This window comes from Engraulis encrasicolus, chromosome 15, assembly GCF_034702125.1.
Source record: "Engraulis encrasicolus isolate BLACKSEA-1 chromosome 15, IST_EnEncr_1.0, whole genome shotgun sequence".
NCBI lineage: Eukaryota > Metazoa > Chordata > Actinopteri > Clupeiformes > Engraulidae > Engraulis > Engraulis encrasicolus.
The window spans coordinates 24,767,736-24,774,303 of NC_085871.1; the positions used below are offsets into that span (position 1 = coordinate 24,767,736).

Below are 6,568 nucleotides of genomic sequence, written 5' to 3' on the forward strand. Positions count from 1 at the left end.
CCTTGGGTGTAGACAAAACAACCGTGGAAAGTTGAAAGGAGACAAAATGTCACTATCCACTCCACGTTAGGTTTGAGACTCGTCGCAAATTGTGTTGTCATCAACAACATAGACAAGGCAAGCGTGTGCATTTTAGGGAACTTACTTTGCCATTGATCAGATCGACTTATATCATAGATTTTTGACATTAAGGAAAATAGCCGAAGACGTGGTCTTTAAGCAGGTGAGTCGTGGTAGAGTCGGACATGGGCATGAGTCTACACGACCATGCGTAAATGTCTATGATGAGATAATAAAAGTAGAGATCTTAAACGAAAATTTGCACTGCAGACTGACTGTGAAATCGGTCTCTTGTGTAGATAATCCAACTGCGTTCATGCAAATTTTGTTTGTTCAGTAGGCCTATCATTTTGATATTGATCACATTTGATCAGGGTCAGTGAGTGATTCCTTTCTTTGAGGAAAAAAACTGAGCGACCTGTTGTCTTCTTCTTCTGTCTCTTTTCTCCGTTTTATAGTGTCTTAGTGTTAACTTGTAGGCTATCTATTCCATCACCAGCATAAGTCAATCACATCAGTGCATCAGCTCAGCGGCTGATTGCGTAGGCTATCACCGGCCGGTCAGCCATGTATAGGGTGGCCATCGGTCCGTTTTTACGACCTGTTCACGACGTCCGTGGGTCCCTCTCTTTGTCTTTCCTTTCCTCCTAGCCTTTTGCTTATGGCCTCGAGATGCGAGGCAACGTCATTGACGCAAACTAGACCTTGACAGTCGGTCACGTTTCCGATATCTGCGGCCGCCATGTTACTCCAGATATAACCCCACACTTCGCCCAGCGAATTAACTGAATTGCTGTCGCCTTATGTTGGGGAAATCTCCGTGCAATAGCCCTATATGAAGTTCATTAACTGACTGTAGGCTATGAAAGTTAAATAAGGTAGCCTAACTATATTATTGTCTATTTTTCCCTGCACTGGTGGCATAGTGCAACTAAGTTTGTCCGCTAAATGCCTTTACACCGAGGGTTCTCACAACGTTACAAACAGGGCAAAGAAACGTCTTTCTGCACGGGCGCTTGAGCTCGTGTTGTTGGTTATCCAGCGTCTGCATGAAAAAAAAGGTTGACAGAAGCGGTTTGCCTCCCTTAAAACACCGCTGATAAACAGACTTCTGACCAACTTTGAGTAAAGTAGATCAAATTAATTGTTGGCTATTAGGCCTACGAATGCATGGCTACCCAAAATACATTTAAAAAAAATATATGAAATAGCCTACACAGACAACAACGGAAGGATTTGTCTATCGTAACCTGCCGTCTCTGATACAATATTAAGTTAGTGGTACTGATGACTCCTTTATCGGAGTGAGGTAATGAAATGCGAAAATCCTTCCCCCCAAAAATAGGCTATTGTTTTACAAGTAAAACTGTTGTTGGCAGCTGAGTTAGTCTGAGGTAAGATGGCAGCGCTGTTCACTGATTTCTGCCTACAGTTTAGAATGCCAACTTCACTGTTTTCTCCACGGAGGCGGGGATTCGGCAAGTCGAAGCAATGGGTGCGCGCGAGGACGCTAGGTTAGAAAGTTAAGGGGCGGGGTTATCCGGCCGAAGTCCGGACAGCTGGTCACCCTAGCCATGTAGCAGCAGGTTCAAGGCATCGCGCGTTTGACAGAACTGGACTGCACCATTTCACAAGAGGGGGGAGGACAATATAACGATATGATGAAGAACTCGAGAAAAAACGTATGGAACTCGATAAACCTAATCTAATTGGTTCATTATGCAGGATTAAATTTTGAATATTATCAGAAAAGTCTAAAAAGAGCAATATTATTAAAATTATGTCATCAGCAACCTCTCTGGGCCTACTTACTCTTTCATGCTCTGAGCTTATGTCCTGACTGTTCCTAAGGACACTTCTGCCACCTACAGGGACAGTTCCAAACTGTTATATTAAGTTATACTAAGTGTTTGCCCCTTACTGTATTAGCTATGCTTTAAAATGTAGGGTGTACTCTGCTTCACGTCATTGATGTAATCGATAGGATATTTACTTTACTTTACCTGGAGATTCTATTGATTACTAGGGGTGTAGCGGTGCACAAAAATCACGGTTCGGTATGTACCTCAGTTTTAGGGTCACGATTCGGTACATTTTCGGTACAGTATATGGGAACAAAATAGAAAACCATTTTCTTCCTCAGCACGTAAATTTCACCAAAATATTGTCAAAATACAAACGAAAAAAGAAATACATTCAACCTGCCACTTTGAGTAGGAGATTATCAGTTTAAGAAATAGTACTTTCTCCTCAAGGTTTCACAAAGACCAAGCCTCTACACCTGTTTTTTCTTGCATTCTCTCTCAGGATTCTGCACGAGCCTCTGCATGTAGTAGCAGCATAACATTTTACTCAACCTTTCGGTACTACACTCAAAAAAAAATTCTGTTGGATTTACTTAAGAATATTATGGAAAGTATTTCCACATGATTATCTTTCTTATTTTTAACATTAGGCAACTTTGTTGATTTAACAGGATTACCTTCTGTTCATGTAACCTTACTTTCTTGAGTTGATCCAACATAACTGAGTCAGGGTATCAAAACCTGATTCAATTAAATTGATCCAACAGGATCTTATAATGTTCATCCAACATGTTTGATACTGGTTTGATTATCCCAATTCTCTCAAGTTGATCCAACAAGAGCTCATAATGTTGTATATGTGCTATTGAATCATGTGGAAATACTTTCCATGTTTTTATTAAGTAATTTCAAAGCATTACACTTAATCTTACACAGAAAAGGCTATAAATCTATGGAAAACAACACTACAAACCCAAGATGTTGAAGATTTGTTTTTTTTATTTTAATCAACACATTCCCCAGGCCATTAATCAAAACATAAAATTGTCTTGAGGGTAATAAATAAAAAATAAACAAGAAAACCTTTTAAAACACTTACATACAAGAGCGTACACGTGTGTTGTAGGCCAATAATGCATTCCATACCACCAGTAGCACACCAACAGTCATTGAAAGGTTAATTACCATAATACTTGTCTACGATGACATAACACAGGGCCTTTAGTAATGCACTATGACTGTCCTTGCCATTCTAGTAACAACAAATTTGTAACGCTGTGTTTTTGTTTAAAGAAACTCCCGCACACTGACCATTTCGCTGTTCTTTCTTTAATAAATTTAAGTTTATTAAATATAGAAGAGCGAAATGGTCAGTGTGCGGGAGTTTCTTTAAACTATTGCTGAGTGACCCATGGTGCCATCTCCGACGCACCTGCCAGCTGAGGTGTGCGAAAAAAGCCAAAGTTTAACGCTGTGTTTTTAACAGGTTGTTAAGTCAAAAAGAAAAAGAAAAACATTTTTAAAAAATGTTAAAAATAGAGTGCTGTATATGTGCTTGAGGAGGTACGCACGCACACAAGTTAAGAATAGTGTAGTGGACTTCAGAGCCTCTCAATGATCTGCTCAATGCAATGACTCTTTATTAAAAAATGCATAAAGGTGTTTGGCCATTTCAGTAATGTTTTACCAAAAGCTGTGTGTGAGCAATAATGTAGAAATGTGTATTTGTACTTCTAGTCAATTGTTATTATTATGTCTGCATTATTACTCACACACACACACACAACTTTCAAGGAGGATAACAAGTTTAGTGCGTAAACAAGGGCAAGAAATATGGCCACTGTAAGTGAATATTTGTAACCTGATTATCATGACTTACAAATCTCTTCGAGACTTGGTCTGACCAAGAGCATAACAACATTCTCAAACGGCATGGTTGACCCAACTCTCATGATTTGCTACTGGTCGAGGGCCGAACAGGCTGAGCCAAAGTTTAAACCAAACATTTTCTTAGTCCCAATAGAGCGTCTCTGCTCAAACCTTGTCACTTCCTTGAACACGCCTCTAGCCAGGACGGTTGGTGATGCTGAAAGTCGATTGCTTCCCGACAGAGTGGGTGGAGTTTCCTGCTGTGGAGGGAACCTGAAAGTACCTGAACAAAGTTTTCCTGAGTGTGTGTAGCAGAGCCGAAGGTGTTGCGTCACTGCGAGGGCGGAGCCTGGGTAGGATGTTTGGCAAGCAGCCAAATGCAGTCACCCCTTTGAAAATGATTCCGATGTCCTCAGGACTGTCAGTAGCTTCTGAACCTTCATGGCGGATCACGTAGATGGCATGGATGCTTTCTGCCATAGCCGATTCCCTGTCAGCATGTTGTGCCTGAAACAAAGTAATTCGACAGATACACATGTAAATATTTAACTGATGTCCATGACATATTTTACCTTCTTAACCATCCATTTCAAACATGCTACCACAATACAAAATACACCAGGTGAAAAGTTAGACAATTTAACTTAAGTTATTCTGACTTAATGTTTATACATCTCGATTGTCAACAAATCAGCAAAATTGTAGGCATCAAGATTCAAATTAACATTCTCTTTGTACATAATACCTGGGTCATGGGTATCATTATTCTGGAGGCATCGACCAACCATTCCCCCTTTCCTGATGGAACGCCTCCGTCAGATTTGGAGAATATGGAGAAGAACTTGACTGTTGACTTTTATTCTTCAGAACTCTGCACACACCTATAAAATCATAAAACACAAATACAACATGTACAGTATGTAGCTTATTTGTCTATTTTCAGGACACAAAAAAACAATTTACATATGAAAGTCCAAACAAAAGAGTGATAATCTCTTACACCTCTTGTGTGTGTGTGTGTGTGTGTTCGTGTGTGTGTGTGGCTCTAGCCCCCTGGTGGAGCTCCAGCACACAGAGGTCTGGGACACTGTAGCAGGATTCCATTTCTCCAGTCAAAAAAATAATCAGAGCAGTTATTGCTTCAATATCAATGGGAGCTCGCATTGAGAAGTCGCAGGACGAATTATAGACCACATTGATGCTTAAGAGAATTTGTTGGTGGTAAGGACATCATTACATACCAATATAAAGAGTAATATATTGGAAGATGCAGCCGAGTAAAACATTTCATACCTTGAAATCTTCCAGGAGAGATTTCACCCGAGCGAGAGATGTCACCCGAGCTCTGATGCTGTCTCACATGACCCAAGTCACTGCCAGTGAGCAAGAGCCATCTCTGTTTGAAAATAACAACACCAGAACAAGGACACAATTGACACCTGGATACAACTTCTGGAAATTGTCTTGGTGATTAACTCTACACAAATAGATATGCAAAGCATTCTAACTTATCTCTTTAAAAAAGCATGGGCAGTCTGTGAATGCAAGAGAAGCACACTGCCTGTGACTTTGCTCTGGGCGTACATGATCTGGGCATACATCAGTGTCTCCCAACCTTTTTCGTCTTGAGTACCCCCTAAGCATTTTTGTCATAGTATGAGTACCACCTCACTCATGTTCTCTATCCCAATATGATCATGACCATACATTTGTTTTTATTCATAAAATAAAACATACTCCTAGTGGTACACGTACCCCTGGTTGGGAAACACTGCATTACATTCATCTCACCTAACATTGAAGCATAGTAAAACGTACCCTGAAATCCTCCAGATTGCATCTTTTGCCAGCATCAACAGGCTACTGCATCACGTGGTACATTTCTGTAATAAACAATATCAGTAATTGATTATATTTATCAAATGTTACACACAGTTTTTACAGTTACATTTTGTTTCACTATGGTAATCAATGTTTTAAAATTAGTCATTTTGAATTAACAGGCCACTGCCTTATTTAGGCTTCTTGGTTAAGTGAGCATACATAAATAAAGTAGCCTAAACTCTAATCCAGGGGTGCCCAACCTTTTTTTTTAACCGAGATCTACTTTTGAAGTTGATGGTCTGCCGTGATCTACCAAGTCAAATTTCAGGATGTCAGTATGAAAATTTAAGATCACCATTTATTAATCACCATTATTATGAACAAAATGTTTTTAGTAGGCTACTATGGCCGTATCTTTTCAGTGTGTTTTTAAAGTGTGTTGAATAGCCTACGTTTACAAAGCAATGCAGTGCTGCATTGCTTTGTAGTATGCAGAGATAATTTCAGTCCTACACAAGTCATAAACAACTGAAACAATTTCAAAATGATAAACATTTGGTATATAAAAGGCATATGTAGGCACATGGGCCCTATTTCTAAAATATGATGAAGCATTATCATGACTTCAGTGGTCAAAATTAAAAAGGGCTCAGAACTTCACCATTTGTTATGGGTAAATAAAGGGGAGAGAGAGAGAGAGAGAGAGAGAGAGAGAGAGAGAGAGAGAGAGAGAGAGAGAGAGAGCAATGAGAGAACTCATTGAATTGGTTAACACCCTTGTTAAGAGTGACTTCTTCTATGAAGGTTTTTTTTTCCCAGCTCTCTGGGACAGTAGCAGAGCAAAGGCTTTCTATTGTGAGTTTGGCCAATCGTTCTGTCCACAACTGGAGCAGGAAACAGCACAAATTGAAGTGAATTCCATACATGTCAGCTAACATTTCCCTTACACGCGGCACGCGATGTAAACACAGTTAGCGATGATGCATGCGACTAGCGATTTGGACAAAGAT

At 39.8% G+C, this 6,568-nt stretch overlaps 1 long non-coding RNA gene across 2 annotated transcripts; it reads right to left on the reverse strand.

The window, feature by feature from the left end:
• Nucleotides 1–3,232: 3,232 nt before the first annotated feature.
• On the reverse strand, nucleotides 3,233–6,201 carry LOC134464525 (uncharacterized). Of its 2 annotated transcripts, XR_010037925.1 has the most exons (4): nucleotides 5,553–6,201; nucleotides 5,028–5,130; nucleotides 4,480–4,615; nucleotides 3,233–4,241 (listed from the first exon to the last, which is right to left on the reverse strand). It is a non-coding gene; the product is annotated as an uncharacterized LOC134464525 (long non-coding RNA). The 2 variants fall into 2 exon arrangements; XR_010037924.1 differs by having other exon boundaries at nucleotides 5,028–6,201.
• Between the last annotated feature and the right edge of the window lie 367 nt (nucleotides 6,202–6,568).